The following is a 23,168-nucleotide window of genomic DNA, read 5'->3' on the forward strand; positions in this document are numbered from 1 at the left end:
GGATATCACTGTAATATCACCCAAAACTAGTATGTACTATGATCGAACTCCTTGTTGTCTTGACCACCGAGAATCTCAGAAAATATGCCGAGAAGTTACTTGTGGATAATCTACATCTTATCTCTCCATTTCCAATCCTCCATTATTTCTTCCCAAGTGAAGAAAAGAATGTTGTGTCTATCTCTCCCTCTCAATTATGGAAGATATGCCCATTCCTATGAAGTAATGTACCCAAGCTCCCTCTAACCAAGAACTTTCCCAAGCTTCCTCTTGATTAGGGACTTGCCAGAGCTCCCTCTCAACTAAGGACTCTCCTTTTCATCAACAACTTCTTCTTCGTGGATTCTTTAATTTCTTAATCACTTTCTTTCCTTGATGTCATGAAATTCAATTGAGATTCTTTCTTATAGGGAAAAAATTATCGATTACTTTACTTCTTAGTTTGTCATGTTATTCCTTTCTTCATGGAAAGTGGCCTTCTTGGTACATATCTAGAACCTTCTTCACATGAATACTTCTTTCTCATCATGCTTCTTTCAGGACTTTCCATCCACCACATTAATGTTGTTTGTACTTGCACTTAAAACTATTGTTCTAGTAGCCCTGCATGAACTCATCCATATATTATTCAAGAAATCAAAACATAACATTAAATCAAATAGTACCTCACGAGATGGTTCTTTATCATGAAATCTTCTAGTAGGTATCAACATCCTGCATGCATGTTGACACATATCCCAAATATATCCATTTTCAAGGGTCTCCATCCTTTTCATACTTCCATCAGAGTCTTCATGTCTTTCCAGGAGATTTTTTAGTCAATCTTCTTGGTCTTTTGGATGTTGATCGCCTTCATCATGGTTGTATATCTCACGATCTATTCCTTCCTTACACATTCCATTCCAAGGATCTTCCAATCAGAGTTCCTTTATTGTAGTCAACCACCTAATACTTCATATGAGGACATATTATGTTGATTTAATCTAGTGTGACTTATGCCTTCTTGCATCCTAGAGTAGGAGATCCTTTTCCTTTGATCATGCTTCTTAAGATAGAAGTAGTGATTCATGTTACCAGCAACCATACAACATGACTTTATAATATTAAATACAAGCATACATACCTCATTTTACTTTAGGTCATCTAGGATTCTTCCAACATCTTCCTTGATTGAAAATATCCTCTTGATCTGCTTCATTTTTCATGTCATCATACCATCATCCCATGAATTCCATAAGTTGGAGTTCCTGATGAAACATTTCCTTCTACTCTAGATCTGTGAATCTATCGATGAAGATTCCATCAGAGAATCTTGAGGATCTTACATATCCCCATCTGGCAGATGTTTCCTTTTTGACTTGATGTATGATGAGCCTTGTCCTAGATGACTTTATCCTTTCCTTCAATGTCCAATGAGGTTCTCAAGAGCTATATCCTTCATGTTTGACTGCCATGGATTTTTTCTTCATGATTCCCATGGTGATGTCATGAGATCTTGTTTCTAATGTATATAATGGTCATATATAGAAAAATATTTAGGATCTTATGATAAAACCATATTGTGAGGGATACCATCTCAATCATAGTAGAGATTTATTACTCCCTCCTTCCTTGGCCCTTTTCTTCAGCTTCCTCCATCTTTCCAGTGATATGAGCTTTCTTTCCTTAATATTTTCATATCATTTAATCTTAGCTATATTGTTCTATATTGTTTGAAGACCAAAACTTCCCTTTCCTTTCTACAAATGTTTGAGTCCTTTAACCTTCAACACTTTTTCCCTCAACTTGTCTTTTTCTATCTAACATAGAGACCACAAGTTTTTGAATGAGGTAACTTTCTTGTTCATGGAAATTTTTTACCTCGCTTATCAGTTGGTGCATTTAAGAAAAATGATGATTATCTACTTATCATCTCTCCAAGATCTCCCAATTGAGATCTTATGAAGATATTCCTTCATTCTTTGATAACTTTAATTTTGTAGAGATCAAGTCTAAGTGATATGACCTTTTTTATTGTATTTTCAGAGAATGTATCTTCTAGCATTTCATATATACCTTTGATGTCTCCTTTCATGCTACATATGGATGAGAGGACCTTAAGAATTCCCTCCCATGAATTCAAAGGAGACCTTTTAAATTGATATGTTTACTGACTAATTTTATCTATGAGGACTATGACAATACTCCTTATTCCATGCAAGGACCTTTGATGACATATCAACCTATAGATCTCCTTGCACTCACAAAGTCATCTTACCAAATTGATTAAAGAATGAAAAATACTTACTTGACATGCGAAGATGAAATCTTCACCTTGATCATGTTGAAAGTGGTTGAAGTATATGCATTGATGCTTCCTCTTGATGAGATCCTTGTTGTAATGATAGGAAGCTTTCCTTATTTCCTTCAACTTACTTCAACTTATACATCTGATCCTTATGATTAACAAACTATTGATATACTTGAGATGGCATCGTATAGCTACCACACAAGTGGAATATGGAACCTTGTAGTATGTAGCATCATGTAGAACCATAGAGCATGTAGAAAATCATGTAGACTCACAAGATGATGCAATGTACTAAAGCATAGGACAAGAATCTACTTCTACTTTCAACTAGCGAAAGCCAATAGATCGATGAAAACAATATGAAGAAGAAGAAGATAAATCAATGGCACATAACACAAGATGTATCTAGGGAAAGCCACTGCTCAAAACCCCGCTATTTGTATTGCATATATCAGAAATATTGATGCAGGAGCATCCGGACTTAGCTAGCAATGTGAAAGTTTGTTCACATGTTGTGGCTAAACAAGTTGAATTTCATTCACATGATTGGCCAAAAGTCAGTTTTACTGAGAGGGTTGGATCTCTCAAGAAATGAGTTGTATTTCATTATTGTAATAGTTAGGAATTGTCTTATTTTAGGTTCAAAGATGAGTTGTTAGCATAGGTGTGTGGTAGAGCTAGGAATTAGAGATTTGCTGTTAGATTGATTGAAAATAGGAATTGAGTTGTTAGGCACAGAATAGAGTGATATTCGATTGATAAAAAGAAGGAAAAAATGTAATGAAAAGAGGATTGAATGGAATGAGAGCGAGAATAGTGTGTGGATTGTGTTTTGAAAAAAAGGTCTTTTTATATGTTGTAATCGGGCCAAGGCCGAGACTCTGTAATTGTTTTATTGTGAATAAATGATGCTATGCATATGATTAATTATCAAGCCTGCAGAAACCCTTATTATGCTTTCAGATTATTTGTATTCGGGGCAGAGTGATTATCCCATTGTTTTCTATGTTTCACGCCTAAATCATAGGATTGATAGAAGCTGAAGGCTTTTATATAAATCTCATTGTTTGATGCCCACTTTAATCTCAGCCGTTGGATCACCGATATTGGATCAACGAAGTGTGTTTACATGGTTTCGGTCCCGCAAGCGAAAATCAAATTTACACTAAGAATCAGTGCAAAACATAGATCAGATATGAGATCCAGACTTGAAATATTATAAACATAGGCTTTTAACTTTATCGGGTCTGTGGACCTCAATCGCATCGAAACTCTGAAGCAGAAGGAGCCTGGCCAAGTGGACTTGCGACTTGCAATCGTGCGATTCAATCGTGACTGTTGGATCACGAACAATCATGGCCGTTGGATCGCGGAAGCGGTCTCGCAATAGTAAGTGGTATTTCGGGCGGATCAAAAGCCGTAAGCTATATTGAAGGGTAGTTGCCAATCCCATTCACCATTCGACACGTAGCACAAGAGTGGAGAGAGAAAATTGCTTTATCGGGTAGTTATTCTTCATGCATGTGTCTCACCTGAAATCTCTGACAGCTGTCAGATCAAACGGATCCAGATCGACAATCATAAAGGGTCATGCAAGTTGACTTATCGGGGGAATAGCGATTGTCGATATGCGATTTAATCTGGACCGTTGGTTTGTTTAGATCGTGATCTACGACGTATGACGAGCACTCCAAATTTAAAAGGTAAAATTCGTTGTTTTGGCCTTCTTCCAAAGGAATTCCGGTTTAAAAGGAAAAGGTCGGGTTATAATAAAGGTGAATCGTGGGGTGATTGTTGGGGTTTCTTAAGCCACTGTTTCCGCCTGCGTTATTTGTGGTATCAAAGCAGAAGTTAAGGTTGATTGCAGCAAAAATTCCGCCAAGGAGAGGAGCTGGCCTTGGTCAAGGAAGACCTGAAGCAAATGCAGTTCTGTTAGAGGAGATCTGAAGTCTGTGTATGAGAATGGAAACAATTGAGACTGCTCAGAGAAGAATACCTGATGAAGGAGATGAAAATGCTAAAGAAGAATATTTTGAGGAAGAAAAAGAGGAGGAAAATGAAACTAACAGAGTTATCAAGATGTTTGTGAAAGTATGAGGAAAAACAAAGATGGAAATTCCTACGTATGAAGGGAGTCTCAATGCAGAAGAGCTAATGGATTGGATCAATTCATTGGAAAAATATTTTGACTATGAAGAGGAAGATGACGACAAAAAGAAGGTGAGATTTGCAGTTACCAGATTGAAGGGTCATGCAACTATTTGGTGGGAAGAATTACAAACATCCAGAACAAGGAAAGGAAAGTCCAAGATCAAGCAATGGGACAAAATGGTAAGTAAAATGAAAGCCAAATTTATGCCTAAAGACTACCAGTTAAATATTTTTAAACAACTGCAAAAGTTAAGGCAAAAAGGAATTTTTGTTAAGGAATACACAGAAGAGTTTTATAGATTGAGTATTAGAGCAGGACATGCAGAAGATGACATGGAGAAGGTAGCTAGATATATCAATGGCTTAAGGTATGACATCCAGGATGAGATCAGCTTGTTGAGTCTAAAGACTATTGAAGATGCCTATCAAGTAGGTTTGAAGGCAGAAGAGAAGATGTTGAGAAAACAGACTCAGAGGAATAGAGGAAGAAGCTCAGTAAGAGGTAGAGGAACTACCAGACCAAGGGGACAACAACATCAGCATGAAGCAAGTAGCTCAAGTAGCAGACCACCACAGAGGGGAGAATTTAACAGAGGAAGATTTGTGCCCGGAGGAAGAGATATTAGGTGTTATACATGTGGAGAATGGGGGCATGTGTCATGGGACTGTCCTCATAATAAATCAGCGAGTCATAGGAATGCAAATGTGGTTGAGGCAAAGTCAGAACCACCTCAAATTATGGAAAAGGAAGAACCCCCTAAAGTAGGAGAATCCCTGTTATTGAGAAGGACTTTGCTTAAGACAAAGAAGGAGATAGAAGAACCAGCACAGAGGAAGAATTTATTTAGAACTACCTGTAAATCAAAAGGTAAGTGTTGTAAAGTAATAATTGATAGTGGAAGCACTGACAACCTTGTTTCTACAGAGATGGTGGACAAGCTCGAATTAGCGAAGACAATACACCCTACTCCTTACAGAGTGTCATGGTTACAAATGGACATCAGATTATTGTGACAGAACAATGCAAGGTTGAGATACAAATTGGTATGTATAAAGATGTGATATTATGTGATGTAATTCCCATGGATGTATGCCATGTATTACTGGGAAGACCGTGGCAATTTGATCAAAAAGCTATTCATGGTGGGAGAAGAAACACTTATACACTGCAGAAGGATGGAACTAAACATACACTGCTGCCATTGAAGCACGATGTTGACAAAGGAACACCTGGAAGTAGTATTATGCTGATAAGCAGAAAAGAGTTGTTACAAGAGGTAGCGAAAAATGAGGAGTTGCATTTTGCTATTGTGGGAAGACCAAAGGTACTTTTGACTTCCACAAACTTAGACAATTTACCTGAGGAAATCAAAACTTTGTTGAATGATTTTGCTGATATTGTTGTGGATGAGTTTCCAAATGCATTGCCACTGATCAGGAGTATTAGTCATCATATTGATCTAATACCAGGAGCAAGTTTGCCAAACAAAGCAACATATAGACTAACTCCTCAAGAGAACGCAGAAGTTGGAAGACAAGTGTAGGAACTGATGGACAAGGGGCTAATCAGAGAAAGTCTTAGTCCATGTTGTACCAACAGTACTCTGTCTAAAGAAAGGAGGTGAATGGCGAATGTGTACAGATTCCAGAGCCATAAACAAGATCACTATCAGGTATAGCTTTCCTTTGCCACGCATGGATGATTTAATGGATTGCTTGAGTGGATCAAAATATTTTACTAAAATAGATTTGAAGAGTGGATATCATCAAATAAGAATTTGAGAAGGCGATGAATGGAAGACTGCATTTAAAACAAATAGTGGGTTATATGAGTGGTTAGTGATGCCTTTTGGACTCAATAATGCACCTATCACATTCATGAGATTAAGGATGAAGTCTTGAAGGAATATGCAGGCAAGTTTGTTATTGTTTATCTTGATGATATTCTAGTTTTTAGTAAAAGTAAAGAAGAACATCTAGAGCATATTAAGTTGGTTCTAAGAACTCCGCAGAAAGAGAAACTACTGATAATCTGAAGAAATGTAGTTTCATGAAGGAAGAATTGATTTACTTGGGATTTGTAGTTTCTAAAGAAGGATTGAAAATGGATCCAAAGAAAGTCCAAGCGATTTGGAATTGGCCTATTCCTAGAAATATATTTGAGGTAAGGAGCTTCCATGGTCTTGCAAGTTTTTACAGAAAGTTTATCAAAGGCTTTAGTCAGATTTGTGCACCGATTCTTGAAACAATTAAGGAGATCAATCAGCCATTCAAGTGGATAGAAGTAGCAGATAGAAATTTTAAATTGCTGAAGAGGAAAATCATAGAGGAATCAATTTTAGCTTTGCCTGATTTTGAAAAAATATTTCAAGTTGAAACAGATGCTAGTGGAGTTGCAGTTGGAATAGTTTTGAGTCAAGAACAAAGACCGATAGCATATTTCAGTGAGAAATTGAATGAAGCGAAGAAGAAGTATTCTTCTTACGATAAAGAGTTTTACGCTATTGTACAAGCCTTTAAGAAATGGAGACATTATTTGTTGCCAAAAGAATTCATATTGTATTCGAACAATCATGCCTTACAGTTCATCAATAACCAGCCGAAACTAAACCAAAAACATGCCAAGTGGGTAGAATTTTTGCAAAGCTTTACTTTTGTGATAAAACACAAGAGTGATAAGTCAAATAAAGTCGTTGATGCATTGAGCAGGGTAAGTTTTATTGTGCAAGAATTCAAATTGGGTGTTGTAGGATTTGAAGAAATGGTTGAAATGTACAAAGATGATGCAGATTTCAAAGATATCTATGCAATAGTTCAGAATCCAATAGTTCATAACAGAAGTCAGTGGTTGGACTATCTCATTCAAGGAGGCTTATTGTTTAAAAGCAACAAGTTGTGTATTCCCAAATGTTCTATGAGGGAAAACATAATAACGAAGAAACATAGTGGAGGATTATCTGGTCACTTTGGACAAGATAAAACCTTTGCTCAGGTGAATGCTTTTTATTATTGGCCAAAAATGCAGACTGATGTTAAGAAATTTGTTGAGAAGTGCAGGATATGTCAGCATGCTAAAGGAAGTAGCCAGAGTATAGGATTGTATCAGCATTGCCAATACCAGACTGACCGTGGGATGCAGTTAGCATGGATTTTGTTTTGGGATTACCAAAAACCCAGAGAGGGAATGATTCCATTTATGTTGTAGTAGATATATTTTCCAAGATTGGACATTTCATTGCTTGTAAGAAAACTAGTGATGCAACACACATAGCTAATCTATTCTTTTCAGAAATTGTACAATTACATGGATTACCTATAAGTATTGTGTCTGATCGAGATACAAAGTTTGTAGGGAATTTCTGGAGAACTCTTTGGAAGAAACTGGGAGCTAACCTCAATTTTAGTTTAGCATACCATCCTCAAACAGATGGACAGACCGAAGTAGTAAACAAGAGCTTGGGAAACAAATTGAGAAGTTTATTGTATCAAAATCCTAAGTAGTGGGATTTAGCACTAGCTCAGGCTGAATTTTCTTATAACGATACTCCAAACTAAAGTATTGGAATGAGTCCATTTCAGATTGTTTTTGGAATGAATCCAAGAGGTGTGTATGAGCTCAGAAATTTGGGTAAATAGGAGACAAGAAGTGAAAAAGCTAAAGAGTTTGCAGAGCAGATGCATAGACTACGAGAAGATGTCAAAGGTAGATTGTAGGAAAGAAGTAGCAAATACAAATACATGGTAGATATGAAAAGGAGAGAGAAAGAATTCCAAGTGGGAGATTTAGTGATGGTGTATTTGAGAAAAGAAAGATTTCTTGCTACAACTTACAATAAACTGAAAATGAAAAAGATAGGTGTCTAGTCAATTTAACGTCTTAAATTTCTCTACATAAATTATCAATCCAGGTATCGTAAACTGATGAAGTGCAGTGCACCATATGTGCTTAGTTAACCTTTCTCTTACTTCGTCGTTTTATAGTTTATGTTGTTTTTGGGGTTTTGTTCTTGTTTCTTTTTTAAAGTGTTTAATGCAACTTAAAACATGTTATTGATGGAGTTAGTATTTAAACAAAAGTGTAAATATACAATTAGTTCAATCAAAATAAAATGCAATAATCAAATAATGAGAGAATGACTATGAGACCCAGTATCCTTGCTGCTTCAGCAAAAGGACAAGATGATTCTATCACGTCATTAGTTCATTAAAAGGCTATGTGCATCACTAATCTACAATCAACTTGAAAGCAATTTATGTACAGCTAATATACATGGTGAAATAAAATGCAAAAATAAAATGACAACTATACAAGGCAGGGGCCCTCTGCCACTTATGAAATCAAAGCAAAATTGAACACACTTGCATGAATTAAAATTGCATGAATGAAAAATCTAATCTACCTTACATTCTACAAAGCAATATTTACAAAATGAAATCTACTCTACCTTACATCCTAATATGCTCCATGACATCTACTTCACATCTCCTTCCATGTTGAGAACATCAAAGCTTTATTCAATTTCTTCAAAAGTACAAAGTACAACAAAGTTCTCCAAAGCTTTCAAAAGCCATCAAGGAAGAACTACAAACTTAAGAACTAGGGACTAAAAGACTAACAAATGAAGGAGAGAGATCTCCTATTTATACAAAAAGATGAGAGCCATCTCATTAATGAGAGTCCATGAATCTCTCCCTCTACCTATAGAGTCCTAATCAAAATAGGAACTGATAAGACACATGTCTTCTTAGAGTTACAATACAATTAGGAGATGTGACACATATCCTCATGATCCCATGATTCTTTCCAACCAAATTCGAATTTGGCCTTAGAGTGCCACATAAGGGTCTTCTAGAAGTCTCCTTTCAACCTACACATGTCAACAACCTCAACCCATTTGTTAGGTATAAGCATATGCACATTATTTTATAATTTTTAACCACAAATTCACTTAAAAGACTTAGAATTAATAAAGATTGGAAAAACATAAATGTGGCCCAATGATAATGAAAGTGGGATGAATGTGGTGACATAGTAGTGAAATGGAGGTGATATAATGGACATAATAGTGAAAGTGTAATGGAAATGAATGACATTTTCAAGGCTCAACATACCCCCCAACTGAAGCTATTGCATGTCCTCATGCAATATATATTACATTAACTCTTTTGATCCTTAAGCTTTGGCTTAACTTTGCATGATATCATTTGATAACTTCATATTTCTGCAAAGTGTTTTACTTGAATTGCAACATGGTTGGTTCTTGTGTTACAACCATTTAGTTTCTTTATTGTTGCTTTCTACTTTGATCTTTGAACTTTGCATAATGATATTTTGATTATTCTTGCAAAGTATATCTTTATTGGATTGCATGATGGTTGGTTCTTGTGTGACAACCATGATTTTGTTTGTATCCAATTTATCCTTTAAGCACTTTTTCAAAAGCCATTGTATGCTCATAATAGCAATGTAATAATTAATATATGTTGGAAGTATGTGGGCTCTTGAATATGATATGGACATGGCAATATATGAATATGAATGTATTCCCCCCCCCAACTGATGGTATTGGCAATTTTTATGAAATGAGGAAGAGAAATGTTTTTCCAACAATTATCATTCTAGCTTTTTATGGAATTTTATGGTCAAAAGTTAGAAAAATGACGTACCTTCACTTACCCTTTGGAATGGATGAGTTGTATGTGTGGTGGCTGAAAACTTCTGATCATTTTCTTCTTCAAGTGGCTGATCAAGAGGAGTCATGGATAGAGAGATAAGATGACTTTTTATTGCTTCCACTAAAACTTGTTGAATCTGCTCCAAAATGCTGAAAATAATAGTCTTCATGTCTTCAAAACTCATTGGCACAATTCCTACTATGTGAAAAGATGTTCTGATGTCGAACATAGTAGGAAATTGTTGGCTTAGTGGCCATTAATGGATGGCACTAGTCAACACGACAACTCTCACCATTGATGACAATGAGAGTCAAGATGCTTAAACACATCTTGCTAGGTACGAATGAATTTGCTGAAGTCGAGTCACCTAGAAGATCTGACGAACAAGGGACATTAATGTATTCCCATTGTTTGTCAGCATGAGGACTTGCCATTAAGGCATGCAAGCCTCAAGGTGTTTTTACAAAGAACTTAGACTCAAAGGACTATGGACTCAATAATTTGCATTGAAGCAGGGCTTATTTGCGGAATGAAAATGACAAGGAATGGAAGATGAAAATGGAAAATGGCAATGGAGAACAGAAATGGCAATGGCAATAAGCATGTGAATGAGCCTCTTGCTTTTATTTGTGGGTTATGAATGGACAAAAAGAGATGGAAAGTGTATGTGAATGAAAATGGAAAATATGGAGGAAAATGAGATGAGGTATGGATGTGATGGATGGATATGATGGAGACAATAGTATCTGAAAGTTTTTCAAGTGTTTGGATCTGATTTTGCATCAACATATTTCCTCTTTGTTGTTGATCATCCTCTTATGAAACAAATTGGTCTCTTAGAGAGACACCATTCTCTTGTAGTCATTTGTCCTTCCTTCTGAAACCTGCAAAAAAAACTAATACTTCTTCTGCAATGGAATGTAAGATTATCAAAGGAGAGAGGTGATCAATCTCTCTAGTTATGATATTTACACACAAAACTAAGAATTTGTATTAATGAAACAAGTTCTCAAAGGAAAAATCAAAAGAATTTATACCTGCTTTGGAATTGGTGCCCAAGTTGAATGTTGCTTCTTTTCAGCAATTTATTTCATTGTTTGCCATTTCAAACTCTAACGATGGATTTCTCATTGTGTAGATCTTGTTGAGATCTTTCCAACGATACTTAAATCATCAAAATCTGATTTTGTATAAGAAAGATAAGCTGATTTGAACAATGAGGTTTTTCTGGCTGCGGAATCAGAGAACAGCTGCGGAATTGGACTTTAGCTGCGGAATGTGCATGGTGCTGTAGCTAAAAATCTTGGATACAAAGTTAGCCATTCATCTTTCATTATCAGTCCAAAATTAATCAATACCTTCAGAAAAGTGAGCAAATAACTTATTCATTTCATTGATTCAAAATTATTATTTTTTCTTGACATGCAGTGACTCAGTGTGGCGACTTGGTGTGGCGACTTAGTGATAACACACAATTTGACTTCCCTTTGACCGGGGTCTTTTTCATCAAATTTGATCGAATGAATAGGACACCATCCATGTATCAACATTCCCCCAGCTACCCATGTGACTTGTTTTGCTTGATGACACCTGCAACCTAGAGTTTAACAAAACAGCTGCGGAAAGTTGGGCTAGCTACGGAAAGTTGGGCTAGCTGTAGAAAGTGGCTAAAACAATCGATCATCAATTTTGAAAAAAAAAATATTTCATTGTCTGTATGTAGGAACACTGCGAATGGAGCAAAACAGTTTTATTGATGAATTTATAGTTGATGAATAGTCTATAACCATGATCATAACTATTTGGCCCTTTCATAGACTTAAGCCCTTCCGGTTCTGCCTTTAGTAATCGACCCATCCTTTACTTTGTTTAAAATTTGTCTGCCTGTGAGGGTTTAACAGAGGTAAGACAGCTGGGTTATGTTGTAAGGTTTATGGAAGAACAGTGGCTGAAAATGGAAGATGGATACGGGGGTGTTCAAGAACTGTAAGCGGAAACAGAGGATGAGCAGCCAAGATGAATTCACAAGAAGATACAAATGCATGCGAATATGGTATGAGTAGAGTAACAGCTGAGTCTTGTTGGATCGGATGACTTGCACACATCTCAGCAGATGGATGGTGAAGGAGAGCCGTATTTGATTGGGTTACTGTTAAATGGGCAGACGGGTGGCGGAAAACGTATGACTTCAAACACCCAAAACGTGTCGTGTTTGAATTGTCCTCTGTTCAATTAATAATTTTTTTTTTTTTTTCCTCATATTCAGTGACACGGTGGATGATCTGGCCGCCAAGGAGATAGGACCTGAGCGGATTTCTCTTCCTCAGGCACGCGGAATTGAATCACGCATTCAAACTACTAGTTAATTAACTCAATTTTTGTTTTTCTTCACGCGGCGGCAAAAAAGAGGCTCCAAAGAACCGAAGATTTCTCCCAGACCGCCACAAATTTCTTCAAACGGTTTCTGGGTTATCTAATTAACCCACCTGGCCAAAAAACCCATGTTTTATTTTTTTAAAATTCGTCTCCATTTTGGCAAATTGAACGTTTGAAGTTAGACGTTTTTTAGTTGTTTACGCATTTTTCCTGAGTTAATTTTTCTTTCTATACTGTTCTGCGTTCGGCCTGTGAAATTTTGGAATTATCATGGTGGTGCAAGATACTTTGATGTAAGAGATAGTAATGACAGATGGATTCGAGTTTGGTTAAAGAAAGGGGACTTGATTGTTTTACCCGCAGGCATCTATCATCGTTTCACCCTGGATACATCCAACTACATCAAGGTCTACTGTGCAGATTCACCCTAGTGTCATATATGTTGCATATTTTTAGGACAATGGTTTTTAACTGCAGAAAATGAAGTGCTTATCTATTCCATTGTTGCAATGGTTATGAGCACATTTTAGTGAAACCTCTTCTCTTATTTGCTGAAGGTGAATTATTTGATTAATCTGACACTAAATATCATCTACCTCACTGTCGGCTTCCTAAATAATCTCATGACTAGGACTACAAGGGATGTGTTAAACACTATATCAATACCATAAGTAAGACAATACGCCATTGTTTGATGGTGGTAGTTTCACACTGTTGATCCTTATCAGAGATCTATGTGGGAGACAAGAAATTGCAATCCAACCACAGGAAAGACACACCAATAAAGAGCACACTATTTGAAGAGTCACGAAGCCACAGCGAAAACTAGGAATGGAGATAGCCATAGATTGTTTTTCTTCTCTTTTTTTTCTCTGAATTTTTGAATTTTTATATTGCTTAGTCATACCTGCATTTTCATTTTATTGCACTAACATCTTTGACTGTAAATTTGAAAAACAGAGTGGTGGCTGCGGAAACTGATTACAGCTGCAGAAACTGATTACAGCTGCGGAAACTTGGCACAACAACCACTTAGCTAAATAGAGATAGTTAGGCAATCCTAATGGAAATTATCATGGAGAAATAACTTTTATTGATGAAATGAAATGGAATGCATGGTGTGAAAATGGAAATGAAGTTTATTTGTCTTTTTTTTTTTTTTCTTGAATCAATTGAAGTGATGAAGTTTATTTTGTCTCCTATTTTTTCTTAACAATTCTTTTTCTGATCCTCCAGATCACACAAATTGCAAGAGGAGAGCATACTCAAGAATTATTAACCTTTTTTTTTTTAGATGTAAGAAATAAGGTCTCCTAATTACACTTCCCCGGCAACGGCGCCAAAATGTCTAGTCAATTTAACGTCTTAAATTGCTCTACATAAATTATCAATCCGGGTATCGTAAACTGATGAAGTGTGGTGCACCATATGTGCTTAGTTAACCTTTCTCTTACTTCTTCGTTTTATAGTTTATGTTGTTTTTGGGGTTTTGTTCTTGTTGCTTTTTTAGAGTGTTTAATGCAACTTAAAACATGTTATTGATGGAGTTAGTATTTAAACAAAAGTGTAAATATACAACTAGTTCAATCGAAATAAAATGCAATAATCAAATAATGAGAGAATGACTATGAGACCCAGTATCCTTGCTGCTTCAGCAAAAGGACAAGATGATTCTATCACGTCATTAGTTCATTAAAAGGTTATGTGCATCACTAATCTACAATCAACTTGAAAGCAATTTATGTACAGCTAATATACATGGTGAAATAAAATGCAAAAATAAAATGACAACTATACAAGGCAGGGGCCCTCTGCCACCTATGAAATCAAAGCAAAATTGAACACACTTGCATGAATTAAAATTGCATGAATGAAAAATCTAATCTACCTTACATTCTACAAAGCAATATTTACAAAATGAAATCTACTCTACCTTACATCCTAATATGCTCCATGACATTTACTTCACATCTCCTTCCATGTTGAGAACATCAAAGCTTTATTCAATTTCTTCAAAAGTACAAAGTACAACAAAGTTCTCCAAAGCTTTCAAAAGCCATCAAGGAAGAACTACAAACTTAAGAACTAGGGACTAAAAGACTAACAAATGAAGGAGAGAGATCTCCTATTTATACAAAAAGATGAGAGCCATCTCATTAATGAGAGTCCATGAATCTCTCCCTCTACCTCTAGAGTCCTAATCAAAATAGGAACTGATAAGACACATGTCTTCTTAGAGTTACAATACAATTAGGATATGTGACACATATCCTCATGATCCCATGATTCTTTCCAACCAAATTCGAATTTGGCCTTAGAGTGCCACATAAGGGTCTTCTAGAAGTCTCCTTTCAACCTACACATGTCAACAACCTCAACCCATTTGTTAGGTATAAGCATATGCACATTATTTTATAATTTTTAACCACAAATTCACTTAAAAGACTTAGAATTAATAAAGATTGGAAAAACATAAATGTGGCCCAATGATAATGAAAGTGGGATGAATGTGGTGACATAGTAGTGAAATGGAGGTGATATAATGGACATAATAGTGAAAGTGTAATGGAAATGAATGACATTTTCAAGGTTCAACAATAGGACCATGTAGAATCGTAAGAAAGTTTTCAACTAATGCATATGAATTTTAGTTGCCAGAAGGGATTGGAATATCACCTATCTTCAATGTTGCAGATTTGCATCCATACAAAGAGGTAGAGACAGACCTATAGGAGGAAACTATAGGAGGAAACTACAGGAGATGAAGTTCAAACTATGAACTGGGAAGAACAAATGCCAAAGACAGTTAAGAAAGAAGTGGAAGTTGTTTTGGAGAAAAGATTATCCAAAAGAACCAGAGGACAAACTTATTTCCAATATCTAGTCAAATGGAAAGGACAACCAATTGAGGATGTTAGCTGGTTGACAACAACATAGTTGCAGAAGTGTGGAGTAAGTCTTGAAAGTTTGAAGGACGATTATTTTCTCCCCGGGAGTCTGATGCAAGAGCATTCAGACTTAGCCAACAATGTGAAAGTTTGTTCACATGTTGTGGCTAAACAAGTTGAATTTCATTCACCTGATTGGCCAAAAGTCAATTTTACTGAGAGGGCTGGATCTCTCAAGAAATGAGTTATATTTCATTATTGTAATAGTTAGGAATTTTCTTATTTTAGGTTCAAAGATGAGTTGTTAGCATAGGTGTGTGGTAGAGCTAGGAATTAGAGATTTGTTGTTAGATTGATTAAAAATAGGGATTGAGTTGTTAGGAAAAGAATAGAATGATATTTGATTGATAAAAAGAAGGAAAAAATGTAATGAAAAGAGGATTGAGTGGAGTGAGAGCGAGAATAGTGTATGGATTGTGTTTTGAAACATAGGTCTTTTTATATGTTGTAATCGGGCCAAGGCCGAGACTCTGTAACTATTTTATTGTGAATAAATGATGTTGTGCGTATGATTAATTATCAAGCTTGTGGAAACCCTTGTTATGCTTTCAGATTCTTTGTATTTGGGGCAGAGTGATTATCCTTTTCTTTTTCTATGTTTCACACCTAAATTGTTGGATTAATAGAAGTCATAGGCTTTTATATAAATCTCATTGTTTGATGCCCACTTTAATCTTAGCCATTGGATCACCGATATCAGATCGGCGAAGTGTGTTTACATGGTTTTGGTCCTACAAGCGAAAATCCAATTTACATTGAGAATTGGTGCAAAACATAGATCGAATTCGAGATTCGGACTTGAAATATTTTAAATGGAGGCTTTTAACTTTATCGGGTTCGTGGACATCAATCACATTGCAACTCTGAAGTGGAAGGAGCCTGGCCAAGTGGACTTGCGACTTGCGATCGTGCAATTCAATCGTGACCGTTGGATCGTGAACAATCATGGCCGTTGGATCGCAGAAGCAGTCTTGCAACAATAATTGGTATTTCGGGCGGATCAAAAGCCGTAAGCTGTATTGAAGGGTAGTCGCCGATCCCATTCACCGTTCAACACATAGCAAAAGAGTGGAGAGAGAAAATCACTTTATCGGGCGGTTATTCTCCATGCATGTGTCTCACCCGAAATCTCTGACAGCCGTCAGATCAAACGGATCCAGATCGACTGTCATAAAGGGTCGTTCAAGTTGACTTATCGGGGGAATAGTGATTGCCGGTATGCGATTTAATATGGACCATTGGTCCGTTTAGATCGTGATCTATGGCATACGACGAGTGCTCAAAATTTAAAAGGTAAAATTCAGTGTTTTGGCCTTCTTCCAAAGGCATTCCGGTTTAAAATGAAAAGGTCGGGTTATAATAAAAAGGTGAATCACGGGGTGATTGTTGGGGTTTCTTAAGCCACTGTTTCCTCCTGCGTTAAACATGAGTGATGATACAAAGCTCAATAGAAAAATTCTGCACAAGTATGCTCAACTATCTCATCTCATAAGCTATATCAAGCCAAATCCTTAGTCTATTTAGTAGCTCTTCAAGCCCCTAATCTCTTGTGTAAGTCCTAGGATGAATAGCCCGTATTTAAAGGGAATTAATGCTTCCAAAACTACGCAATCCAAACATAGGATCTGTTATCTCAAAATCAGGCCCTGGAAGGCTGCAGACCAGGAAGACTTCAAGTAACTATTTCAAACCTACTTTAGGCTGAGGCTTAGCCTCCTCAACCTGAGAGGGCTCTCTCTAGATGGGTTAATGATTTTGATTAAAGAATAAGATAGATGGCTAACTCTATGGTTTGTGATTGTATATGTTTATAGGTTTAAAGATGAAGGTTGGCTACCATTGGGCTATGGAGTCAAAGTATGTTCAGTACCACAGCAAGATCAGCTTAACATGAAGTCAAGGCATAGAGAGTTTTTATACATCAACAAAACAAAGATACAATGCAAGGAAACACAGTTTATAAATACATGAAGGAAGTTAGAGCATCATTGATGAGTTCTAAGTAACATGTATTCATACCACTGCAAGTAAGTGAAAGAGGAAAGCCATGAGACAATAGGACATTAAAAACCCTCTTTGAATCCTGAGTAGTGAAGCCAAAACATTCTACCTAGCATGGAAGTCAAGGCATTATAGAGTTCAAGTGCAGAAATGCAAATATAAAACAGTGAAACACAGTTAGTTTATCTATGAAGGAAGTCAGAGCATCATTGATGAATTCTGAGTATCATAAGTAAACCTCACTGCAATGTAAGTATTGGAAGATGCCATCAAAACAAGAACATACAAGAACTCTTCATGAATCTTGAGTTGTCTAAGTAGAAATTCTGCATTAGGTTAAAAATATACACAGTTTGCACATAGAGCAGCAGTTGAGCCAAAAAGTCTCCAACCCTTTGCTAATTCGACCTCTTGCTCTATATAAAGCATTTACAATTAGGATTCCATCATCCCTCATCAAGAGAATTCGAATTTTCCATCAGTGACACCTATTCTAACCATAAAACCAACCATTAATTAGAACTAGCTGTTAACTAGGAGTGCTAGTGACCTAATACAACTAGGAGTGTAACTCCTTATTATGACTAAAACAACCTTATATAAACATTTAAAACATTCTTTGACACCTAAGACTCCATGAATTCGAATTTGATGAAGCCTCCCATGTGGTCATCTGACTGCTGAAGACAAACCCTAGAAATTAGGGAACATGTTTCCTTGTTTTTAGGTTTAGAATCCCTGAAAATGGCACGTGGGACAGAGCCTTTATCTCCTCATCCATGACACATTTTATGAAACTGAAGGAGGTTTTTGTAGCCCATGTTGTCTAGAACAAAAACCTCTCCTGTTTTTTTAAAACATTCCTCCAGCTGTTCAGAATCTGTCCTTGAAAAACACGTATCAAACAGGAAACTGTCCCTTGCTCTGTTCTGGCTGAAAAATAGGTCTTGGGACAGAGGTCATAACTTCTCATAAAAAATGTATTTGAAAAAAATGAAGGAGGTTTTGGTGATAAAATCCATGCTGAAAAAAAACCTCTTTTGGTTTTTTGAAATACTACTCCAGCTGCCCAGAATAAGTCTTTGAAAAACAGTTGTCAAACAGGAGATGAAAAACTGCACCTACAGCAGTTTCGTAGCGCAACTTTGGTCACTCTTTTCTCCCAGCTCAAAATCAATTTGAAGAAAGTGGAAGAGGTTTTTGCACTTTAGTATCTTAGGAATGAAAACCTCTTTCACTTTTCAGAGATAAGTTTTCAACTGCTCAGAAACTCTTCTAGACGTTGACTGGTAAAAACAAGAAGACAGTTTGACTGATAAGTTGACTGATAAAGTTTGGAGTTCAAAAATGTCTCTCCTTTTTTGCTTTTGGTCTCCACAAGGATCTTCTTTGATTACACAAAAATGTATTGAAGTGCCATGTTCTTCATGTGCTGTAGACCTTGTTCATGCACCCCTGTGAAAATAAAACCTCTTCAACGCTGCCTGAAGTATGATGAACAATAGTAGCTGTGATCACTTTTATAACAAATGGCTTATGGTTCATATATGCTTTTCCTTTGCCCGTTTTTCCCTTGCTGGATGCTTGCATTGTGCAAATGATCATTCTTCAGAAACTCCTTTTCAAAAAAGGTTTCCCTTTTGTCCCTCAAAATTGGTTAACTACATCAAAATAGGCAGCTACAACAAAATAGGCAGCTACAGCAGTTTCGTAGCGCAAGTTTAACCACACATTTCTCCCACCTCAGAATTGAATTGAAGAAACTGAAAGAGGTTTTTGTAATTCAACATGTTAGGAAGAAAAGCCTCTTTCAGTTTGCAAAATTGAGTTCTCAGCTGCTCTGGAAAGCTTCTGGAAGTTACCTAGTAAAACAGTTTTTTCTGCTGAAACAGGCTGCTACAGGGGTTTTGCAGCGCGCTGCGGAAACACTGATTTCGTAGGGCAAAACAGGATTTTTACACTGTCTGCGCTACGAAAACGTGGATTCGTAGCTAGTTTCAAAATTTCTCCGAAATTATGTGAGATATGTCTTCTAAACACATGGTGAGGCTTCTAGGACATGGAATGAGGCTATCAAACTTTATTTGAAGATGGACATGACACTCTAACCCTATGACTTAGAATTTAAAACATAAAAATGACTTGACCATGACTGATACAAGAATTGAGAAACCATGTACGTTGTCCAAACTTTTTAAGGAAGTTTTACAGTGATAACAGTGGCTCCACTAGGGATAGTGTGCCCTTGTGGTACATTAAGAACCTGTAGCTCCAGTGCCGCTATCCATCCTTTAGATGAAAACTTTGAACTTCTGCCCAATTTTCTCCTCAAGCCTTTAATTATTTCTGAATGAAGAATTCCAACTGCACCTACTGAAACAGATGCTCAGTCAACCTACCCTGAGCTTATTTGCACATTCCTACCTACCCTATCAGCTGCAAGCTCCACTTGTAGCTCAAGCAACATGATATTTCCAATAAAGCCAATCAATTGTCCTTTCTGATATGGGAGGCTCTTGATTGCATTCAACCTCAAAATAACCATGATAGTGAGATGACCAAATCAACTTATAATGTATATGATCTTCATAATGCAAATGAAAATGAAATACTGGTGTGCAAAGCTTGTCCATATATTCACTTATAGGGTCAAAGAATACATGGTTATGTTGATGATCATCATAACATTCTACATCTTTAGACAACTGATTCTCAACCACACAAGATTCTTTCGATATGCTATCGAACTGCTTTTCTGAATGCTGCCTACAAACAATGTAATTTTTCTCTTTCTTATGATCATTTATTGCTGTAAGCTGCTGAGAAGTTTGACATAAAAAACCAACCTTTTCCTCTGCCTGAGGGTCGTAAAAGCTATCTTCCAGTACTTCTTCTTGCTGTTTGCAATCATTTTTATCTTCATTATGATTCGAAGACTGAGAATATTGTTGCATCTCTTCATTCATATCAAAGGATGAAACATGGTTTTCACAAGTAAACCCCTGCTGCTCTTCATGTTGCGTTTCATGAGATGTTATACTTTCTTCTTGGTGCTGAAATGCATTGTTATGAAGAGCCTCTAAAATTTCTTCATCCATAAATTCATCATCATCATAACAATCCTCCAAGTACTGAATAAGACTTAAAGAATGTCTACAACAATCTTTGAGCAACAATAAGGAAGGATGACACTCTTTATACATGTCATAGAACACATCATGGAAATCAACAAGAGAATATAATGAATCATTTTCCAAACTTTATACCAAGACCATGCTTTTCCTTCTAAAGTGGTCATAAACATCTTCATGAGACAATCCTCAGGAAACTGAACCTTAAGATTGCGTACATGCATATGAAACCTAACCAAATGAAGAGCGGCATTGTCCTTCTTTTCATCTTTGAATATTGGAAGATCATCTAACCAATCAACTTTTGGCATAGGATTTGGAAAACCAGGGATATGAGACCGATTCATAGGAGCATACCTGGCATTCATTCTTGCAGTGGAACTCATTTTGAAACTTCATCAAGCTACTGATCTTCTAGCAGTGGAGTCACCTTCTAATTTTTTATTTGATGTGTGGAGTCGCCAAGGTAGTTTTGCAGCCTCAAATTGATGTCTGAGCTCCTGCTACCTTCAGAAGTTCAGTCTCTTGATTTCGGGAATGAATAGACTTCAGGCTCCCGACAGACGCACCAAAATGTTATCACAAAATCAGGCCCTGGAAGGCTGCAGACCAGGAAGACTTCAAGTAACTATTTCAAACCTACTTTAGGCTGAGGCTTAGCCTCCTCAACCTGAGAGGGCTCTCTCTAGATGGGTTAATGATTTTGATTAAAGAATAAGATAGATGGCTAACTCTATGGTTTGTGATTGTATATGTTTATAGGTTGAAAGATGAAGGTTGGCTACCATTGGGCTATGGAGTCAAAGTATGTTCAGTACCACAGCAAGATTAGCTTAACATGAAGTCAGGGCATAGAGAGTTTTTATACATCAACAAAACAAAGATACAATGTAAGGAAACACAGTTTATAAATACATGAAGGAAGTTAGAGCATCATTGATGAGTTCTAAGTAACATGTATTCATACCACTGCAAGTAAGTGAAAGAGGAAAGCCATGAGACAATAGGACATTAAAAACCCTCTTTGAATCCTGAGTAGTGAAGCCAAAACATTCTACCTAGCATGGAAGTCAAGGCATTATAGAGTTCAAGTGCAGAAATGCAAATATAAAACAGTGAAACACAGTTAGTTTATCTATGAAGGAAGTCAGAGCATCATTGATGAATTCTGAGTATCATAAGTAAACCTCAATGCAATGTAAGTATTGGAAGATGCCATCAAAACAAGAACATACAAGAACTCTTCATGAATCTTGAGTTGTCTAAGTAGAAATTCTGCATTAGGTTAAAAATATACACAGTCTGCACATAGAGCAGCAGTTGAGCCAAAAAGTCTCCAACCCTTTGCTAATTCGACCTCTTGCTCTATATAAAACATTTACAATTAGGATTCCATCATCCCTCATCAAGAGAATTCGAATTTTCCATCAGTGACACCAATTCTAACCATAAAACCAACCATTAATTAGAACTAGCTGTTAACTAGGAGTGCTAGTGACCTAATACAACTAGGAGTGTAACTCCTTATTATGACTAAAACAACCTTATCTAAAAATTTAAAACATTCTTTGACACCTAAGACTCCATGAAGTCGAATTTGATGAAGCCTCCCACGTGGTCATCTGACTGCTGAAGACAAACCCTAGAAATTAGGGAACATGTTTCCTTGTTTTTAGGTTTAGAATCCCTGAAAATGGCACGTGGGACAGAGCCTTTATCTCCTCATCCATGACACATTTTACAAAACTGAAGGAGGTTTTTGTAGCCCATGTTGTCTAGAACACAAACCTCTCCTGGTTTTTTAAAACATTCCTCCAGTTGTTCAGAATCTGTCCTTGCAAAACACGTATCAAACAGGAAACTGTCCCTTGCTCTGTTCTGGCTGAAAAATAGGTCTTGGGACAGAGGTCATAACTTCTCGTACAAAATGTATTTGGAAAAACTGAAGGAGGTTTTTGTGAAAAAATCCATGCTGAAAAAAAACCTCTTTTGTTTTTTTGAAACACTACTCCAGCTGCCCAGAATAAGTCTTTGAAAAACAGTTGTCAAACAGGAGATGAAAAACCGCACCTACAGCAGTTTCGTAGCGCAACTTTGGTCACTCTTTTCTCCCAGCTCAAAATCAATTTGAAGAAAGTGGAAAAGGTTTTTTCACTTTAGTATATTAGGAATGAAAACCTCTTTCACTTTTCAGAGATAAGTTTTCAACTGCTCAGAAACTCTTCTAGACGTTGACTGGTAAAAACAAGAAGACAGTTTGACTGATAAGTTGACTGATAAAGTTTGGAGTTCAAAAATGTCTCTCCTTTTTTGCTTTTGGTCTCCACAAGGATCTTCTTTGATTACACAAAAATGTATTGAAGTTCCATGTTCTTCATGTGCTGTAGACCTTGTTCATGCACCCCTGTGAAAATAAAACCTCTTCAACGCTGCTTGAAGTATGATGAACAATAGTAGCTGTGATCACTTTTATAACAAATGGATTATGGTTCATATATGCTTTTCCTTTGCCCGTTTTTCCCTTGCTGGATGATTGCATTGTGCAAATATCATTCTTCAGAAACTCCTTTTCAAAAAAGGTTTCCCTTTTGTCCC

This window comes from Pinus tabuliformis, chromosome 1_2, assembly GCF_031772625.1.
Source record: "Pinus tabuliformis cultivar Carrire ecotype Pingquan chromosome 1_2, CPIR1, whole genome shotgun sequence".
NCBI classification, from domain to species: domain Eukaryota; kingdom Viridiplantae; phylum Streptophyta; class Pinopsida; order Pinales; family Pinaceae; genus Pinus; species Pinus tabuliformis.